Genomic DNA, 14,283 nt, shown 5'->3' with positions numbered 1-14,283 from the left:
GGGGCCCATACAACATTTTGCTATGGGGCCCTGTGATTTCTAGTTACGCCCCTGCCAGGCGGTCTCCCATCCAGGTACTAACCAGGCACGACCCTGCTTAGCATCCGAGATCAGACGAGATCGAGCGCATTCAGGGTGATGTGGCTGTAGGCGATGTTGCACGCTACTTACAACTCTCTTGACAAAAGCCAAGGTGGTCACCTCGGGCAATCGAGAGGAAAAATACAGCAGGTCACCAAAGCCAACAACATAATGGAAAAAAGCCTACAGCACCCGGTATTCCCAGGCGGTCTTCCATCCAGGTACTAAACAGGCCCGACCCTGCTTAGCATCCGAGATCGAGCGCATTCAGGGTGATGTGGCCGTAGGCAATCTTGCACCCTACTTAAAACTCTCTTGACAAAAGCCAAGGTGGTCACCTCGGGCAATCGAGAGGAAAAATACAGCAGGTCACCAAAGCCAACAACATAATGGAAAAAAGCCTACAGCACCCGGTATTCCCAGGCGGTCTTCCATCCAGGTACTAACTAGGCCCGACCCTGCTTAGCATCCGAGATCAGACGAGATCGAGCGCATTCAGGGTGATGTGGCCGTAGGCGATCTTGCACCCTACTTACAACTCTCTTGACAAAAGCCAAGGTGGTCACCTCGGGCAATTGAGAGGAAAAATACAGCAGGTCGCCAAAGCCAACAACATAATGGAAAAAAGCCTACGGCACATGGTATTCCCAGGTGGTCTCCCATCCAGGTACTAACCAGGCCCGACCCTGCTTAGCATCCGAGATCAAACGAGATCGAGCGCATTCAGGGTGATGTGGCCGTAGGCTATCTTGCACCCTACTTACAACTCTCTTGACAAAAGCCAAGGTGGTCACCTCGGGCAATCGAGAGGAAAAATACAGCAGGTCGCCAAAGCCAACAACATAATGGAAAAAAGCCTATGGCACCTGGTATTCCCAGGCGGTCTCCCATCCTGGTACTAACCAGGCCCGACCCTGCTTAGCATCCGAGATCAGACGAGATCGAGCGTATTCAGGGTGATGTGGCCGTAGGCGATCTAACGTCCTACTTACAACTCTCTTGACAAAAGCCAAGGTGGTCACCTCGGGCAATCGAGAGGAAAAATACAGCAGGTCACCAAAGCCAACAACATAATGGAAAAAAGCCTACGGCACCTGGTATTCCCAGGCCGTCTCCCATCCAGGTACTAACCAGGCCCGACCCTGCTTAGCATCCGAGATCAGACGAGATCGAGCGCATTCAGGGTGATGTGGCCGTAGGCGATCTTGCACCCTACTTACAACTCTCTTGACAAAAGCCAAGGTGGTCACCTCAGGCAATCGAGAGGAAAAATACAGCAGGTCGCCAAAGCCAACAACATAATGGAAAAAAGCCTACAGCACCTGGTATTCCCAGGCGGTCACCCATCCAGGTACTAACCAGGCCCGACCCTGCTTAGCATCCGAGATCAGACGAGATCGAGCGCATTCAGGGTGATGTGGCCGTAGGCGATCTTGCACCCTACTTACAACTCTCTTGACAAAAGCCAAGGTGGTCACCTCAGGCAACCGAGAGGAAAAATACAGCAGGTCGCCAAAGCCAACAACATAATGGCCAAAAGCCTACGGCACCTGTTATTCCCAGGCGGTCTCCCATCCAGGTACTAACCAGGCCCGACCCTGCTTAGCATCCGAGATCAGACGACATCGAGCGCATTCAGGGTGATGTGGCCGTAGGCTATCTTGCACCCTACTTACAACTCTCTTGACAAAAGCCAAGGTGGTCACCTCGGGCAATCGAGAGGAAAAATACAGCAGGTCGCCAAAGCCAACAACATAATGGAAAAAAGCCTACGGCACCTGGTATTCCCAGGCGGTCTCCCATCCAGGTACTAACCAGGCCCGACCCTGCTTAGCATCCAAGATCAGACGAGATCGAGCGCATTCAGGGTGATGTGGCCGTAGGCGATCTTGCACCCTACTTACAACTCTCTTGACAAAAGCCAAGGTGGTCACCTCAGGCAATCGAGAGGAAAAATACAGCAGGTCGCCAAAGCCAACAACATAATGGAAAAAAGCCTACGGCACCTGCTATTTCCAGGCGGTCTCCCATCCAGGTACTAACCAGGCCCGACCCTGCTTAGCATCCGAGATCAGACGAGATCGAGCGCATTCAGGGTGATGTGGCCGTAGGCAATCTGGCACCCTACTTACAACTCTCTTGACAAAAGCCAAGGTGGTCAGCTCGGGCAATCGAGAGGAAAAATACAGCAGGTCGCCAAAGCCAACAACATAATGGAAAAAAGCCTACGGCACCTGGTATTCCCAGGCGATCTCCCATCCAGGTACTAACCAGGCCCGACCCTGCTTAGCATCCGAGATCAGACGAGATCGAGCGCATTCAGGGTGATGTGTCCATAGGCAATCTTACACCCTACTTACAACTCTCTTGACAAAAGCCAAGGTGGTCACCTCGGGCAATCGAGAGGAAAAATACAGCAGGTCGCCAAAGCCAACAACATAATGGAAAAAAGGATACGGCACCTGGTATTCCCAGGCGGTCTCCCATCCAGGTACTAACCAGGCCCGACCCTGCTTAGCATCCGAGATCAGACGAGATCGAGCGCACTTAGGGTGATGTGGCCGTAGGCGATCTTGCACCCTACTTACAACTCTCTTGACAAAAGCCAAGGTGGTCACCTTGGGCAATCGAGAGGAAAAATACCACAGGTCGCCAAAGCCAACAACATAATGGAAAAAAGCCTACGGCATTTGGAATTCCCAGGCGGTCTCCCATCCAGGTACTAACCATGCCCGACCCTGCTTAGCATCCGAGATCAGACGAGATGGAGCGCATTCAGGGTGATGTGGCCGTAGGCGATCTTGCACCCTACTTACAGTTCTCTTGACAAAAGCCAAGGTGGTCACCTCGGGCAATCGAGAGGAAAAATACAGCAGGTCGCCAAAGCCAACAACATAATGGAAAAAAGCCTACGGCACCTGGTATTCCCAGGCGGTCTCCCATGCAGGTACTAACCAGGCCCGACCCTGCTTAGCATCCGAGATCAGACGAGATCGAGCGCATTCAGGGTGATGTGGCCGTAGGCGATCTAGCACCCTACTTACAACTCTCTTGACAAAAGCCAAGGTGGTCACCTCGGGAAATCGAGAGGAAAAATACAGCAGGTCGCCAAAGCCAACAACATAATGGAAAAAAGCCTACGGCACATGGTATTCCTAGGCGGTCTCCCATGCAGGTACCAACCAGGCCCGACCCTGCTTAGCATCCGAGATCAGACGAGATCGAGCGCATTCAGGGTGATGTGGCCGTAGGCGATCTTGCACCCTACTTACAACTCTCTTGACAAAAGCCAAGGTGGTCACCTCGGGCAATCGAGAGGAAAAATGCAGCAGGTCGCCAAAGCCAACAACATAATGGAAAAAAGCCTAGGGCACCTGGTATTCCCAGGCGGTCTCCCATCCAGGTACTAACCAGGCCCGACCCTGCTTAGCATCCGAGATCAGACGAGATCGAGCGCATTCAGGGTGATGTTGCCGTAGGCGATCTTGTACCCTACTTACAACTCTCTTGACAAAAGCCAAGGTGGTCACCTCGGGCAATCGAGAGGAAAAATACAGCAGGTCGCCAAAGCCAACAACATAATGGAAAAAAGCCTACGGCACCTGGTATTCCCAGGCGGTCTCCCATCCAGGCCCGACCCTGCTTAGCATCCGAAATCAGACGAGATCGAGCGCATTCAGGGTGATGTGGCCATAGGCGATCTTGCACCCTACTTACAACTCTCTTGACAAAAGCCAAGGTGGTCACCTCGGGCAATCGAGAGGAAAAATGCAGCAGGTCGCCAAAGCCAACAACATAATGGAAAAAAGCCTACGGCACATGGTATTCCCAGGCGGTCTCCCATCTAGGTACTAACCAGGCCCGACCCTATTTAGCATCCGAGATCAGACGAAATCGAGAGCATTTAGGGTGATGTGGCCGTAGGCGATCTTGCACCCTACTTACAACTCTCTTGACAAAAGCCAAAGTGGTCACCTCGGGCAATCGAGAGGAAAAATACAGCAGGTCGCCAAAGCCAACAACATAATGGAAAAAAGCCTACGGCACCTGGTATTCCCAGGCGGTCTCCCATCCAGGTACTAACGAGGCCCGACCCTGCGAGACCAGACAAGATCAAGTGCATTCAGAGTGATGTGGCCGTAGGCAATCTTGAACCCTACTTACAACTCTCTTGACAAAAGCCAAGGTGGTCACCTCGGGCAATCGAGAGGAAAAACACAGCAGGTCGCCAAAGCCAACGACATAATGGAAAAAAGCCTACAGCACCTGGTATTCCCAGGCGGTCTCACATCCAGGTACTAACCAGGCCCGACCCTGCTTAGCATCTGAGATCAGACGAGATCGAGCGCATTCAGAGTGTTGTGGCAGTAGGCAATCTTGCACCCTACTTACAACTCTCTTGACAAAAGCCAAGGTGGTCACCTCGGGCAATCGAGAGGAAAAATACAGCAGGTCGCCAAAGCCAACAACATAATGGAAAAAAGCCTACGGCACCTGGTACTCCCAGGCGGTCTCCCATCCAGGTACTAACCAGGCCCGACCCTGCTTAGCATCCGAGATCAGACGAGATCGAGCGCATTCAGGGTGATGTGGCCGTAGGCGATCTTGCACCCTACTTACAACTCTCTTGACAAAAGCCAAGGTGGTCACCTCGGGCAATCGAGAGGAAAAATACAGCAGGTCGCCAAAGCCAACAACATAATGGAAAAAAGCCTACGGCACCTGGTATTTCCAGGTAGTCTCCCATCCAGGTGCTAACCAGGCTCGACCCTGCTTAGCATCCGAGATCAGACGAGATCGAGCGCATTCAGGGTGATGTGGCCGTAGGCGCTCTTGCACCCTACTTACAACTCTCTTGACAAAAGCCAAGGTGGTCACCTCGGGCAATCGAGAGGAAAAATACAGCTGGTCGCCAAAGCCAACAACATAATGGAAAAAAGCCTACTGCACCTGGTATTCCCAGGCGGTCTCCCATCCAGGTACTAAGCAGGCCCGACCCTGCTTAGCATCCGAGATCAGACGAGATCGAGCGTATTCAGGGTGATGTGGCCGTAGGCAATATTGCACCCTACTTACAACTCTCTTGACAAAAGCCAAGGTGGTCACCTCGGGCAATCGAGAGGAAAAACACAGCAGGTCGCCAAAGCCAACGACATAATGGAAAAAAGCCTACGGCACCTGGTATTTCCAGGTGGTCTCCCATCCAGGTACTAACCAGGCCCGACCCTGCTTAGCATCTGAGATCTGACGAGATCGAGCGCATTCAGGGTGATGTGGCCGTAGGGGATCTTGCACCCTACTTACAACTCTCTTGACAAAAGCCAAGGTGGTCTCCTCGGGCAATCGAGAAGAAAAATACAGCAGGTCGCCAAAGCCAACAACATAGTGGAAAAAAGCCTACGGCACTTGGTATTCCCAGGCGGTCTCCCATCCAGGTACTAACCAGGCCCGACCCTGCTTAGCATCCGAGATCAGACGAGATCGAGCGCATTCAGGGTGATGTGGCCGTGGGCAATCTTGCACTCTACTTACAACTCTCTTGACAAAAGCCAAGGTGGTCACCTCGGGCAATCGAGAAGAAAAATACAGCAGGTCGCCAAAGCTAACAACATAATGGATAAAAGCCTACGGCACCTGGTATTCCCAGGCGGTCTCCCATCCAGGTACTAACCAGGCCCGACCCTGCTTGGCATCCGAGATCAGACGAGATCGAGCGCATTCAGGGTGATGTGGCCGTAGGCAATCTTGCACTCTACTTACAACTCTATTGACAAAAGCCAAGGTGGTCACCTCGGGCAATCGAGAAGAAAAATACAGCGGGTCGCCAAAGCCAACAACATAATGGATAAAAGCCTACGGCACCTGGTTTTCCCAGGCGGTCTCCATATCCAGGTACTAACCAGGCCGGACCCTGCTTAGCATGCGAGATCAGATGAGATCGAGCGCATTCAGGGTGATGTGGCCGTAGGCGATCTTGCACCCTACTTACAACTCTCTTGACAAAAGCCAAGGTGGTCATCTCGGGCAATCGAGAGGAAAAATACAGCAGGTCGCCAAAGCCAACAACATAATGGAAAAAAGCCTACGGCACCTGGTATTCCCAGGCGGTCTCCCATCCAGGTACTAACCAGGCCTGACCCTGCTTAGCATCCGAGATCAGACATGATCGAGCGCATTCAGGGTGATGTGGCCGTAGGTAAGTTTGCACCCTACTTACAACTCTCTTGACAAAAGCCAAGGTGGTCACCTCGGGCAATCGAGAGGAAAAATACAGCAGGTCGCCAAAGCCAACAACATAATGGAAAAAAGCCTACGGCACCTGGTATTCCCAGGCGGTCTCCCATCCAGGTACTAACCAGGCCCGACCCTGCTTAGCATCTGAGATCTGATGAGATCGAGCGCATCCAGGGTGATGTGGCCGTAGGGGAACTTGCACCCTACTTACAACTCTCTTGACAAAAGCCAAGGTGGTCACCTCGGGCAATCGAGAGGAAAAATACAGCAGGTCGCCAAAGCCAACAACATAATGGAAAAAAGCCTACGGCACCTGGTATTCCCAGGCGGTCTCCCATCCAGGTACTAACCAGGCCTGACCCTGCTTAGCATCCGAGATCAGACAAGATCGAGCGCATTCAGGGTGATGTGGCCATAGGCAATTTTGCACCCTACTTACAACTCTCTTAACAAAAGCCAAGGTGGTCACCTCGGGCAATAGAGAGGAAAAATACAGCAGGTCGCCAAAGCCAACAACATAATGGAAAAAAGCCTACGGAACTTGGTATTCCCAGGCGGTCTCCCATCCAGGTACTAACCAGGCCCGACCCTGCTTAGCATCCGAGATCAGACGAGATCGAGTGCATTCAGGCTGTTGTGGCTGGAGGCGACCTTGCACCCTACTTACAACTCTCTTGACAAAAGCCAAGGTGGTCACCTCGGGCAATCGAGAGGAAAAATACAGCAGGTCGCCAAAGCCAACAACATAATGGAAAAAAGCCTACGGCACCTGGTATTGCCAGGCGGTCTCCCATCCAGGTACTAACCAGGCCCAACCCTGCGTAGCATCCGAGATCAGACGAGATCGAGCGCATTCAGGGTGATGTGGCTGTTGGCGATCTTGCCCCCTACTTACAACTCTCTTGACAAAAGCCAAGGTGGTCACCTCGGGCATTCGAGAGGAAAAATACAGCAGGTCGCCAAAGCCACCAACATAATGGAAAAAAGCCTACGGCACCTGGTATTCCCAGGCGGTCTCCCATCCAGGTACTAACCAAGCCCGACCCTGCTTAGCATCCGAAATCAGACGAGATCGAGCGCATTCAGGGTGATGTGGCCGTAGGGGATCTTGCACACTACTTACAACTCTCTTGATAAAAGCCAAGGTGGTCACCTCGGGCAATCGAGAGGAAAAATACAGCAGGTCGCCAAAGCCAACAACATAATGGAAAAAACCTACGGCACCTTGTATTCCCAGGCGGTCTCCCATCCAGGTACTAACCAGGCCCGACCCTGCTTAGCATCCGAGATCAGACGAGATAGAGCGCATTCAGGGTGATGTGGCCGTAGGCAATTTTGCACCCTACTTACAACTCTCTTGACAAAAGCCAAGGTGGTCACCTCGGGCAATAGAGAGGAAAAATACAGCAGGTCGCCAAAGCCAACAACATAATGGAAAAAAGCCTACGGCACCTGGTATTCCCAGGCGGTCTCCCATGCAGGTACTAACCAGGCCCGACCCTGCTTAGCATCCGAGATCAGACGAGATCGAGTGCATTCAGGGTGTTGTGGCTGTAGGCGACCTTGCGCCCTACTTACAACTCTCTTGACAAAAGCCAAGGTGGTCACCTCGGGCAATAGAGAGGAAAAATACAGCAGGTCGCCAAAGCCAACAACATAATGGAAAAAAGCCTACGGCACCTGGTATTCCTAGGCGGTCTCCCATCCAGGTACTAACCAGGCCCGACCCTGCTTAGCATATGAGATCAAACGAGATCGAGCGCATTCAGGGTGATGTGGCCGTAGGCGATCTTGCACCCTACTTACAACTCTCTTGACAAAAGCCAAGGTGGTCACCTCGGGCAATCGAGAGGAAAAATACAGCAGGTCGCCAAAGCCAACAACATAATGGAAAAAAGCCTACGGCACCTGGTATTCCCAGGCGGTCTCCCATCCAGGTACTAACCAGACCCGACCCTGCGTAGCATCCGAGATCAGACGAGATCGAGCGGATTCAGGGTGATGTGGCTGTAGGCGATCTTGCACCCTACTTACAACTCTCTTGACAAAAGCCAAGGTGGTCACCTCGGGCAATCGAGAGGAAAAAAATACAGCAGGTCGCCAAAGCCAACAACATAATGGAAAAAAGCATACGGCACCTGGTATTCCCAGGCGGTCTCCCATCCAGGTACTAACAAGGCCCGACCCTGCTTAGCATCCGAGATCAGACGAGATCGAGCGCATTCAGGGTGATGTAGCCATAAGCAATCTTACACCATACTTACAACTCTCTTGACAAAAGCCAAGGTGGTCACCTCGGGCAATCGAGAGGAAAAATACAGCAGGTCGCCAAAGCCAACAACATAATGGAAAAAAGCCTACGGCACCTGGTATTCCCAGGCGGTCTCCCATCCAGGTACTAACCAGGCCCGACCCTGCATAGCATCCGAGATCAGACGAGATCGAGCGCATTCAGGGTGATGTGGCTGTAGGCGATCTTGCACCCTACTTACAACTCTATTGACAAAAGCCAAGGTGGTCACCTCGGGCAATCGAGAGGAAAAATACAGCAGGTCGCCAAAGCCAACAACATAAGGGAAAAAAGCCTACTGCACCTGGTATTCCCAGGCGGTCTCCCATCCAGGTACTAACCAGGCCCGACGCTGCTTGGCATCCGAGATCAGACGAGATTGAGCGCATTCAGGGTGATGTGGCCGTAGGCAATTTTGCACCCTACTTACAACTCTCTTGACAAAAGCCAAGGTGGTCACCTCGGGCAATCGAGAGGAAAAATACAGCAGGTCGCCAAAGCCAACAACATAATGGAAAAAAGACTACGGCATCTGGTATTCCCAGGCGGTCTCCCATCCAGGTACTAACCAGGCCCGACCCTGCTTAGCATCCGAGATCAGACGAGATCGAGCGCATACAGGGTGATGTGGCCGCAGGCAATCTTGCACCCTACTTACAACTCTCTTGACAAATGCCAAGGTGGTCACCTCGGGCAATCGAGAGGAAAAATACAGCAGGTCGCCAAAGCCAACAACATAATGGAAAAAAGCCTACGGCACCTAGTATTCCCAGGCGGTCTCCCAGCCAGGTAGTAACCAGGCCCGACCCTGCTTAGCATCTGAGATCAGACGAGATCAAGCGCATTCAGGGTGATGTGGCCGTAGGCGATCTTGCACCCTACTTACAACTCTCTTGACAAAAGCCAAGGTGGTCACCTCGGGCAATCGAGAGGAAAAATACAGCAGGTCGCCAAAGCCAACAACGTAATGGAAAAAAGCCTACGGCACCTGGTATTCCCAGGCGGTCTCCCATTCAGGTACTAACCAGGCCCGACCCTGCTTAGCATCCGAGATCAGACGAGATCGAGCGCATTCAGGGTGATGTGGCCGTAGGCGATCTTGCACCCTACTTACAACTCTGTTGAGAAAAGCCAAGGTGGTCACCTCGGGCAATCGAGAGGAAAAATACAGCAGGTCGCCAAAGCCAACAACATAATGGAAAAAAGCCTACGGCACCTGGTATTCCCAGGAGGTCTCCCATCCGGGTACTAACCAGGCCCAACCCTGCTTAGCATCCGAGATCAGACGAGATTGAGCGCATTCAGGGTGATGAGGCCGTAGGCGATCTTGTACTCTACTTACAACTCTCTTGACAAAAGCCAAGGTGGTCACCTCGGGCAATCGAGAGGAAAAATACAGCAGGTCGTCAAAGCCAACAACATAATGGAAAAAAGCCTACGGCACCTGGTATTCCCAGGCGGTCTCCCATCCGGGTACTAACCAGGCCCGACGCTGCTTAGCATCTGAGATCAGACGAGATCGAGCCCATTCAGGGTGATGTGGCCGTAGGTGATCTTGCACCCTACTTACAACTCTCTTGACAAAAGCCAAGGTGGTCACCTCGGGCAATCGAGAGGAAAAATACAGCAGGTCGCCAAAGCCAACAACATAATGGAAAAAAGCCTACGGCACCTGGTATTCCCAGGCTGTCTCCCAGCCAGGTACTAACCAGGCCCGACCCTGCTTAGCATCTGAGATCAGACGAGATCAAGCGCATTCAGGGTGATGTGGCCGTAGGCGATCTTGCACCCTACTTACAACTCTCTTGACAAAAGCCAAGGTGGTCACCTCGGGCAATCGAGAGGAAAAATACAGCAGGTCGCCAAAGCCAACAACATAATGGAAAAAAGCCTACGGCACCTGGTATTCCCAGGCGGTCTCCCATCCAGGCACTAAACAGGCCCGACCCTGCTTAGCATCCGAGATCAGACGAGATCGAGCGCATTCAGGGTGATGTGGCCGTAGGCGATCTTGCACCCTACTTACAACTCTATTGACAAAAGCCAAGGTGGTCACCTTGGGCAACAGAGAGGAAAAATACAGCAGGTCGCCAAAGCCAACAACATAATGGCCAAAAGTCTACAGCACCTGGTATTCCCAGGCGGTCTCCCATCCAGGTTCTAACCAGACCCGACCCTGCTTAGCATCCGAGATCAGACGAGATCGAGCGCATTCAGGGTGATGTGGCCATAGGCAATCTTGCACCCTACTTAACACTCTCTTGACAAAAGCCAAGGTGGTCACCTCGGGCAATCGAGAGGAAAAATACAGCAGGTCGCCAAAGCCAACAACATAATGGAAAAAAAGGATACGGCACCTGGTATTCCCAGGCCGTCTCCCATCCAGGTACTAACCAGGCCCGACCCTGCTTAGCATCCGAGATCAGACGAGATCAGACGAGATCAAGCGCATTCAGGGTGATGTGGCCGTAGGCGATCTTGCGCCCTACTTACAACTCTCTTGACAAAAGCCAAGGTGGTCACCTCGGGCAATCGAGAGGAAAAATACAGCAGGTCGCCAAAGCCAACAACATAATGGAAAAAAGCCTACGGCACCTGGTATTCCCAGGCGGTCTCCCATCCAGGCACTAAACAGGCCCGACCCTGCTTAGCATCCGAGATCAGACGAGATCGAGCGCATTCAGGGTGATGTGGCCGTAGGCGATCTTGCACCCTACTTACAACTCTATTGACAAAAGCCAAGGTGGTCACCTCGGGCAACAGAGAGGAAAAATACAGCAGGTCGCCAAAGCCAACAACATAATGGCCAAAAGTCTACAGCACCTGGTATTCCCAGGCGGTCTCCCATCCAGGTTCTAACCAGGCCCGACCCTGCTTAGCATCCGAGATCAGACGAGATCGAGCGCATTCAGGGTGATGTGGCCATAGGCAATCTTGCACCCTACTTAACACTCTCTTGACAAAAGCCAAGGTGGTCACCTCGGGCAATCGAGAGGAAAAATACAGCAGGTCGCCAAAGCCAACAACATAATGGAAAAAAAGGATACGGCACCTGGTATTCCCAGGCCGTCTCCCATCCAGGTACTAACCAGGCCCGACCCTGCTTAGCATCCGAGATCAGACGAGATCAGACGAGATCAAGCGCATTCAGGGTGATGTGGCTGTAGGCGATCTTGCACCCTACTTACAACTCTCTTGACAAAAGCCAAGGTGGTCACCTCGGGTAATCGAGAGGAAAAATACAGCAGGTCGCCAAAGCCAACAACATAATGGAAAAAAGCCTACGGCACCTGGTATTCCCAGGCGGTCTCCCATCCAGGTACTAACCAGGCCCGACCCTGCTTACAATCCGAGATCAAGCGCATTCAGGGAAATGTGGCCGTAGGCAATCTTACACCTTACTTACAACTCTCTTGACAAAAGCCAAGGTGGTCACCTCGGGCAATCGAGAGGAAAAATACAGCAGGTCGCCAAAGCCAACAACATAATGGAAAAAAGCCTACGGCACCTGGTATTCCCAGGCGGTCTCCCATCCGGGTACTAACCAGGCCCGACCCTGCTTAGCATCACAAGATCAGACGAGATCGAGCGCATTCAGGGTGATGTGGCCGTAGGCGATCTTGCACCCTACTTACAACTCTCTTGACAAAAGCCAAGGTGGTCACCTCGGGCAATCGAGAGGAAAAATACAGCAGGTCGCCAAAGCCAACAACATAATGGAAAAAAGCCTACGGCACCTGGTATTCCCAGGCGGTCTCCCATCCTGGTACTAACCAGGCCTGACCCTGCTTAGCATCCGAGATGGAGCGCATTCAGGGTGATGTGGCCGTAGGCAATCTTGGATTATATTACAACTATCTTGACAAAAGCCAAGGTGGACACCTCGGGCAATCGAGAGGAAAAATACAGCAGGTCGCCAAAGCCAACAACATAATGGAAAAAAGCCTACAGCACCTGGTATTCCCAGGCGGTCTCCCATCCAGGTACTAACCAGGCCCGACCCTGCTTAGCATCCGAGATCAGACGAGATCGAGCGCATTCAGGGTGATGTGGCCGTAGGCGATCTTGCACCCTACTTACAACTCTCTTGACAAAAGCCAAGGTGGTCACCTCGGGCAATCGAGAGGAAAAATACAGCAGGTCGCCAAAGCCAACAACATAATGGAAAAAAGCCTACGGCACCTGGTATTCCCAGGCGGTCTCCCATCCGGGTACTAACCAGGCCCGACCCTGCTTAGCATCCGAGATCAGACGAGATCGAGCGCATTCAGGGTGATGTGGCCGTAGGCGGTCTTGCACCCTACTTACAACTCTCTTGACAAAAGCCAAGGTGGTCACCTCGGGCAATCGAGAGGAAAAATACAGCAGGTCGCCAAAGCCAACAACATAATGGAAAAAAGCCAACGGCACCTGGTATTCCCAGGCGGTCTCCCATCCTGGTACTAACCAGGCCTGACCCTGCTTAGCATCCGAGATGGAGCGCATTCAGGTTGATGTGGCCGTAGGCGATCTTGGATTATATTACAACTATCTTGACAAAAGCCAAGGTGGACACCTCGGGCAACTGAGAGGAAAAATACAGCAGGTCGCCAAAGCCAACAACATAATGGAAAAAAGCCTACAGCACCTGGTATTCCCAGGCGGTCTCCCATCCAGGTACTAACCAGGCCCGACCCTGCTTAGCATCCGAGATCAGACGAGATCAAGCGCATTCAGGGTGATGTGGCCGTATGCAATCTTGCATCCTACTTAAAACTCTCTTGACAAAAGCCAAGGTGGTCACCTCGGGCAATCGAGAGGAAAAATACAGCAGGTCGCCAAAGCCAACAACATAATGGCCAAAAGCCTACGGCACCTGGTATTCCCAGGCGGTCTCCCATCCGGGTACTAATCAGGCCCAACCCTGCTAAGCATTCGAGATCAGACGAGATCGAGCGCATTCAGGGTGATTTGGCCGTAGGCAATCTTGCACCCTACTTAAAACTCTCTTGACAAAAGCCAAGGTGGTCACCTCGGGCAATCGAGAGGAAAAATACAGCAGGTCACCAAAGCCAACAACATAATGGAACAAAGCCTACAGCACCCGGTATTCCCAGGCGGTCTTCCATCCAGGTACTAACTAGGCCCGACCCTGCTTAGCATCCGAGATCAGACAAGATCGAGCGCATTCAGGGTGATGTGGCCGTAGGCGGTCTTGCACCCTACTTACAACTCTCTTGACAAAAGCCAAGGTGGTCACCTCGGGCAATCGAGAGGAAAAATACAGCAGGTCGCCAAAGCCAACAACATAATGGAAAAAAGCCTACGGCACCTGGTATTCCCAGGCGGTCTCCCATCCAGGTACTAACCAGGCCCGACCCTGCTTAGCATCCGAGATCAGACGAGATCGAGCGCATTCAGGGCGATGTGGCCGTAGGCGATCTTGCACCCTACTTACAACTCTCTTGACAAAAGCCAAGGTGGTCACCTCAGGCAATCGAGAGGAAAAATACAGCAGGTCGCCAAAGCCAACAACATAATGGAAAAAAGCCTACGGCACCTAGTTTTTCCAGGCGGTCTCCCATCCAGGTACTAACCAGGCCCGACCCTGCTTAGCAACCAAGATCAGGCGAGATCGAGCGCATTCAGGGTGATGTGGCCGTAGGCAATCTAGCACCCTACTTACAACTCTCTTGACA

At 52.4% G+C, this 14,283-nt stretch overlaps 27 non-coding genes and 32 pseudogenes across 27 annotated transcripts; all 59 read right to left on the bottom strand.

Moving 5' to 3' along the window:
- Window positions 1-261: 261 nt before the first annotated feature.
- Window positions 262-370, bottom strand: LOC143948392 (5S ribosomal RNA; annotated as a pseudogene).
- A 109-nt stretch (window positions 371-479) lies between these two features.
- On the bottom strand, window positions 480-598 carry LOC143954267 (5S ribosomal RNA). Its single transcript, XR_013269274.1, has one exon. It is a non-coding gene; the product is annotated as a 5S ribosomal RNA (ribosomal RNA).
- A 109-nt stretch (window positions 599-707) lies between these two features.
- Window positions 708-826, bottom strand: LOC143952215 (5S ribosomal RNA). The gene has a single exon (XR_013267413.1). It is a non-coding gene; the product is annotated as a 5S ribosomal RNA (ribosomal RNA).
- A 109-nt stretch (window positions 827-935) lies between these two features.
- On the bottom strand, window positions 936-1,054 carry LOC143951101 (5S ribosomal RNA). Its single transcript, XR_013266404.1, has one exon. It is a non-coding gene; the product is annotated as a 5S ribosomal RNA (ribosomal RNA).
- A 109-nt stretch (window positions 1,055-1,163) lies between these two features.
- On the bottom strand, window positions 1,164-1,282 carry LOC143952366 (5S ribosomal RNA). The gene has a single exon (XR_013267550.1). It is a non-coding gene; the product is annotated as a 5S ribosomal RNA (ribosomal RNA).
- A 109-nt stretch (window positions 1,283-1,391) lies between these two features.
- Window positions 1,392-1,510, bottom strand: LOC143951341 (5S ribosomal RNA). The gene has a single exon (XR_013266622.1). It is a non-coding gene; the product is annotated as a 5S ribosomal RNA (ribosomal RNA).
- A 109-nt stretch (window positions 1,511-1,619) lies between these two features.
- Window positions 1,620-1,738, bottom strand: LOC143943537 (5S ribosomal RNA; annotated as a pseudogene).
- Window positions 1,739-1,847: 109 nt separating this feature from the next.
- On the bottom strand, window positions 1,848-1,966 carry LOC143950792 (5S ribosomal RNA). The gene has a single exon (XR_013266126.1). It is a non-coding gene; the product is annotated as a 5S ribosomal RNA (ribosomal RNA).
- Window positions 1,967-2,075: 109 nt separating this feature from the next.
- On the bottom strand, window positions 2,076-2,194 carry LOC143953443 (5S ribosomal RNA). The gene has a single exon (XR_013268525.1). It is a non-coding gene; the product is annotated as a 5S ribosomal RNA (ribosomal RNA).
- Window positions 2,195-2,303: 109 nt separating this feature from the next.
- LOC143954508 (5S ribosomal RNA) lies at window positions 2,304-2,422 on the bottom strand. Its single transcript, XR_013269493.1, has one exon. It is a non-coding gene; the product is annotated as a 5S ribosomal RNA (ribosomal RNA).
- Window positions 2,423-2,531: 109 nt separating this feature from the next.
- LOC143945228 (5S ribosomal RNA) lies at window positions 2,532-2,650 on the bottom strand (annotated as a pseudogene).
- Window positions 2,651-2,759: 109 nt separating this feature from the next.
- On the bottom strand, window positions 2,760-2,878 carry LOC143946857 (5S ribosomal RNA; annotated as a pseudogene).
- A 109-nt stretch (window positions 2,879-2,987) lies between these two features.
- LOC143950385 (5S ribosomal RNA) lies at window positions 2,988-3,106 on the bottom strand. The gene has a single exon (XR_013265792.1). It is a non-coding gene; the product is annotated as a 5S ribosomal RNA (ribosomal RNA).
- A 109-nt stretch (window positions 3,107-3,215) lies between these two features.
- On the bottom strand, window positions 3,216-3,334 carry LOC143945028 (5S ribosomal RNA; annotated as a pseudogene).
- Window positions 3,335-3,443: 109 nt separating this feature from the next.
- LOC143954006 (5S ribosomal RNA) lies at window positions 3,444-3,562 on the bottom strand. Its single transcript, XR_013269036.1, has one exon. It is a non-coding gene; the product is annotated as a 5S ribosomal RNA (ribosomal RNA).
- A 326-nt stretch (window positions 3,563-3,888) lies between these two features.
- On the bottom strand, window positions 3,889-4,007 carry LOC143944607 (5S ribosomal RNA; annotated as a pseudogene).
- Window positions 4,008-4,335: 328 nt separating this feature from the next.
- Window positions 4,336-4,454, bottom strand: LOC143947447 (5S ribosomal RNA; annotated as a pseudogene).
- A 109-nt stretch (window positions 4,455-4,563) lies between these two features.
- LOC143946016 (5S ribosomal RNA) lies at window positions 4,564-4,682 on the bottom strand. The gene has a single exon (XR_013265171.1). It is a non-coding gene; the product is annotated as a 5S ribosomal RNA (ribosomal RNA).
- Window positions 4,683-4,791: 109 nt separating this feature from the next.
- On the bottom strand, window positions 4,792-4,910 carry LOC143944135 (5S ribosomal RNA; annotated as a pseudogene).
- Window positions 4,911-5,019: 109 nt separating this feature from the next.
- Window positions 5,020-5,138, bottom strand: LOC143954770 (5S ribosomal RNA). The gene has a single exon (XR_013269728.1). It is a non-coding gene; the product is annotated as a 5S ribosomal RNA (ribosomal RNA).
- A 109-nt stretch (window positions 5,139-5,247) lies between these two features.
- LOC143944406 (5S ribosomal RNA) lies at window positions 5,248-5,366 on the bottom strand (annotated as a pseudogene).
- A 109-nt stretch (window positions 5,367-5,475) lies between these two features.
- Window positions 5,476-5,594, bottom strand: LOC143953892 (5S ribosomal RNA). The gene has a single exon (XR_013268932.1). It is a non-coding gene; the product is annotated as a 5S ribosomal RNA (ribosomal RNA).
- Window positions 5,595-5,703: 109 nt separating this feature from the next.
- Window positions 5,704-5,822, bottom strand: LOC143950151 (5S ribosomal RNA). The gene has a single exon (XR_013265580.1). It is a non-coding gene; the product is annotated as a 5S ribosomal RNA (ribosomal RNA).
- A 109-nt stretch (window positions 5,823-5,931) lies between these two features.
- LOC143947893 (5S ribosomal RNA) lies at window positions 5,932-6,051 on the bottom strand (annotated as a pseudogene).
- A 109-nt stretch (window positions 6,052-6,160) lies between these two features.
- Window positions 6,161-6,279, bottom strand: LOC143944762 (5S ribosomal RNA; annotated as a pseudogene).
- A 109-nt stretch (window positions 6,280-6,388) lies between these two features.
- Window positions 6,389-6,507, bottom strand: LOC143953076 (5S ribosomal RNA). The gene has a single exon (XR_013268191.1). It is a non-coding gene; the product is annotated as a 5S ribosomal RNA (ribosomal RNA).
- Window positions 6,508-6,616: 109 nt separating this feature from the next.
- Window positions 6,617-6,735, bottom strand: LOC143943446 (5S ribosomal RNA; annotated as a pseudogene).
- Window positions 6,736-6,844: 109 nt separating this feature from the next.
- Window positions 6,845-6,963, bottom strand: LOC143948720 (5S ribosomal RNA; annotated as a pseudogene).
- Window positions 6,964-7,072: 109 nt separating this feature from the next.
- Window positions 7,073-7,191, bottom strand: LOC143946859 (5S ribosomal RNA; annotated as a pseudogene).
- A 109-nt stretch (window positions 7,192-7,300) lies between these two features.
- LOC143954930 (5S ribosomal RNA) lies at window positions 7,301-7,419 on the bottom strand (annotated as a pseudogene).
- Window positions 7,420-7,527: 108 nt separating this feature from the next.
- On the bottom strand, window positions 7,528-7,646 carry LOC143945738 (5S ribosomal RNA; annotated as a pseudogene).
- A 109-nt stretch (window positions 7,647-7,755) lies between these two features.
- Window positions 7,756-7,874, bottom strand: LOC143953920 (5S ribosomal RNA). Its single transcript, XR_013268958.1, has one exon. It is a non-coding gene; the product is annotated as a 5S ribosomal RNA (ribosomal RNA).
- A 109-nt stretch (window positions 7,875-7,983) lies between these two features.
- On the bottom strand, window positions 7,984-8,102 carry LOC143954862 (5S ribosomal RNA; annotated as a pseudogene).
- Window positions 8,103-8,211: 109 nt separating this feature from the next.
- Window positions 8,212-8,330, bottom strand: LOC143946188 (5S ribosomal RNA; annotated as a pseudogene).
- A 111-nt stretch (window positions 8,331-8,441) lies between these two features.
- On the bottom strand, window positions 8,442-8,560 carry LOC143944384 (5S ribosomal RNA; annotated as a pseudogene).
- A 109-nt stretch (window positions 8,561-8,669) lies between these two features.
- LOC143954797 (5S ribosomal RNA) lies at window positions 8,670-8,788 on the bottom strand. The gene has a single exon (XR_013269752.1). It is a non-coding gene; the product is annotated as a 5S ribosomal RNA (ribosomal RNA).
- Window positions 8,789-8,897: 109 nt separating this feature from the next.
- Window positions 8,898-9,016, bottom strand: LOC143946824 (5S ribosomal RNA; annotated as a pseudogene).
- Window positions 9,017-9,125: 109 nt separating this feature from the next.
- Window positions 9,126-9,244, bottom strand: LOC143943619 (5S ribosomal RNA; annotated as a pseudogene).
- A 109-nt stretch (window positions 9,245-9,353) lies between these two features.
- On the bottom strand, window positions 9,354-9,472 carry LOC143954839 (5S ribosomal RNA; annotated as a pseudogene).
- A 109-nt stretch (window positions 9,473-9,581) lies between these two features.
- LOC143947623 (5S ribosomal RNA) lies at window positions 9,582-9,700 on the bottom strand. The gene has a single exon (XR_013265321.1). It is a non-coding gene; the product is annotated as a 5S ribosomal RNA (ribosomal RNA).
- A 109-nt stretch (window positions 9,701-9,809) lies between these two features.
- Window positions 9,810-9,928, bottom strand: LOC143953502 (5S ribosomal RNA). The gene has a single exon (XR_013268578.1). It is a non-coding gene; the product is annotated as a 5S ribosomal RNA (ribosomal RNA).
- A 109-nt stretch (window positions 9,929-10,037) lies between these two features.
- On the bottom strand, window positions 10,038-10,156 carry LOC143947225 (5S ribosomal RNA; annotated as a pseudogene).
- Window positions 10,157-10,265: 109 nt separating this feature from the next.
- On the bottom strand, window positions 10,266-10,384 carry LOC143954469 (5S ribosomal RNA). Its single transcript, XR_013269458.1, has one exon. It is a non-coding gene; the product is annotated as a 5S ribosomal RNA (ribosomal RNA).
- A 109-nt stretch (window positions 10,385-10,493) lies between these two features.
- On the bottom strand, window positions 10,494-10,612 carry LOC143953156 (5S ribosomal RNA). Its single transcript, XR_013268264.1, has one exon. It is a non-coding gene; the product is annotated as a 5S ribosomal RNA (ribosomal RNA).
- A 109-nt stretch (window positions 10,613-10,721) lies between these two features.
- LOC143946229 (5S ribosomal RNA) lies at window positions 10,722-10,840 on the bottom strand (annotated as a pseudogene).
- A 110-nt stretch (window positions 10,841-10,950) lies between these two features.
- LOC143948764 (5S ribosomal RNA) lies at window positions 10,951-11,079 on the bottom strand (annotated as a pseudogene).
- Window positions 11,080-11,188: 109 nt separating this feature from the next.
- On the bottom strand, window positions 11,189-11,307 carry LOC143953155 (5S ribosomal RNA). The gene has a single exon (XR_013268263.1). It is a non-coding gene; the product is annotated as a 5S ribosomal RNA (ribosomal RNA).
- Window positions 11,308-11,416: 109 nt separating this feature from the next.
- LOC143944758 (5S ribosomal RNA) lies at window positions 11,417-11,535 on the bottom strand (annotated as a pseudogene).
- Window positions 11,536-11,645: 110 nt separating this feature from the next.
- LOC143949578 (5S ribosomal RNA) lies at window positions 11,646-11,774 on the bottom strand (annotated as a pseudogene).
- A 109-nt stretch (window positions 11,775-11,883) lies between these two features.
- LOC143949593 (5S ribosomal RNA) lies at window positions 11,884-11,992 on the bottom strand (annotated as a pseudogene).
- Window positions 11,993-12,101: 109 nt separating this feature from the next.
- Window positions 12,102-12,221, bottom strand: LOC143943904 (5S ribosomal RNA; annotated as a pseudogene).
- Window positions 12,222-12,330: 109 nt separating this feature from the next.
- LOC143949043 (5S ribosomal RNA) lies at window positions 12,331-12,439 on the bottom strand (annotated as a pseudogene).
- Window positions 12,440-12,547: 108 nt separating this feature from the next.
- LOC143944144 (5S ribosomal RNA) lies at window positions 12,548-12,666 on the bottom strand. Its single transcript, XR_013265000.1, has one exon. It is a non-coding gene; the product is annotated as a 5S ribosomal RNA (ribosomal RNA).
- A 109-nt stretch (window positions 12,667-12,775) lies between these two features.
- LOC143944828 (5S ribosomal RNA) lies at window positions 12,776-12,894 on the bottom strand. The gene has a single exon (XR_013265063.1). It is a non-coding gene; the product is annotated as a 5S ribosomal RNA (ribosomal RNA).
- Window positions 12,895-13,220: 326 nt separating this feature from the next.
- Window positions 13,221-13,339, bottom strand: LOC143952926 (5S ribosomal RNA). Its single transcript, XR_013268056.1, has one exon. It is a non-coding gene; the product is annotated as a 5S ribosomal RNA (ribosomal RNA).
- A 109-nt stretch (window positions 13,340-13,448) lies between these two features.
- Window positions 13,449-13,567, bottom strand: LOC143951938 (5S ribosomal RNA). Its single transcript, XR_013267163.1, has one exon. It is a non-coding gene; the product is annotated as a 5S ribosomal RNA (ribosomal RNA).
- Window positions 13,568-13,676: 109 nt separating this feature from the next.
- LOC143944912 (5S ribosomal RNA) lies at window positions 13,677-13,795 on the bottom strand (annotated as a pseudogene).
- A 109-nt stretch (window positions 13,796-13,904) lies between these two features.
- Window positions 13,905-14,023, bottom strand: LOC143954909 (5S ribosomal RNA). The gene has a single exon (XR_013269767.1). It is a non-coding gene; the product is annotated as a 5S ribosomal RNA (ribosomal RNA).
- A 109-nt stretch (window positions 14,024-14,132) lies between these two features.
- Window positions 14,133-14,251, bottom strand: LOC143946487 (5S ribosomal RNA; annotated as a pseudogene).
- Between the last annotated feature and the right edge of the window lie 32 nt (window positions 14,252-14,283).

This window comes from Lithobates pipiens, unplaced genomic scaffold, assembly GCF_037356315.1.
Source record: "Lithobates pipiens isolate NorthernLeopardFrog02 unplaced genomic scaffold, aLitPip1_a1.2 Scaffold_30, whole genome shotgun sequence".
In the NCBI taxonomy this organism is placed as follows: Eukaryota; Metazoa; Chordata; class Amphibia; order Anura; family Ranidae; genus Lithobates; species Lithobates pipiens.
The sequence above is the reverse complement of the archived record's forward strand: the minus strand, read 5'-3'. Positions and strand labels throughout refer to the sequence as shown.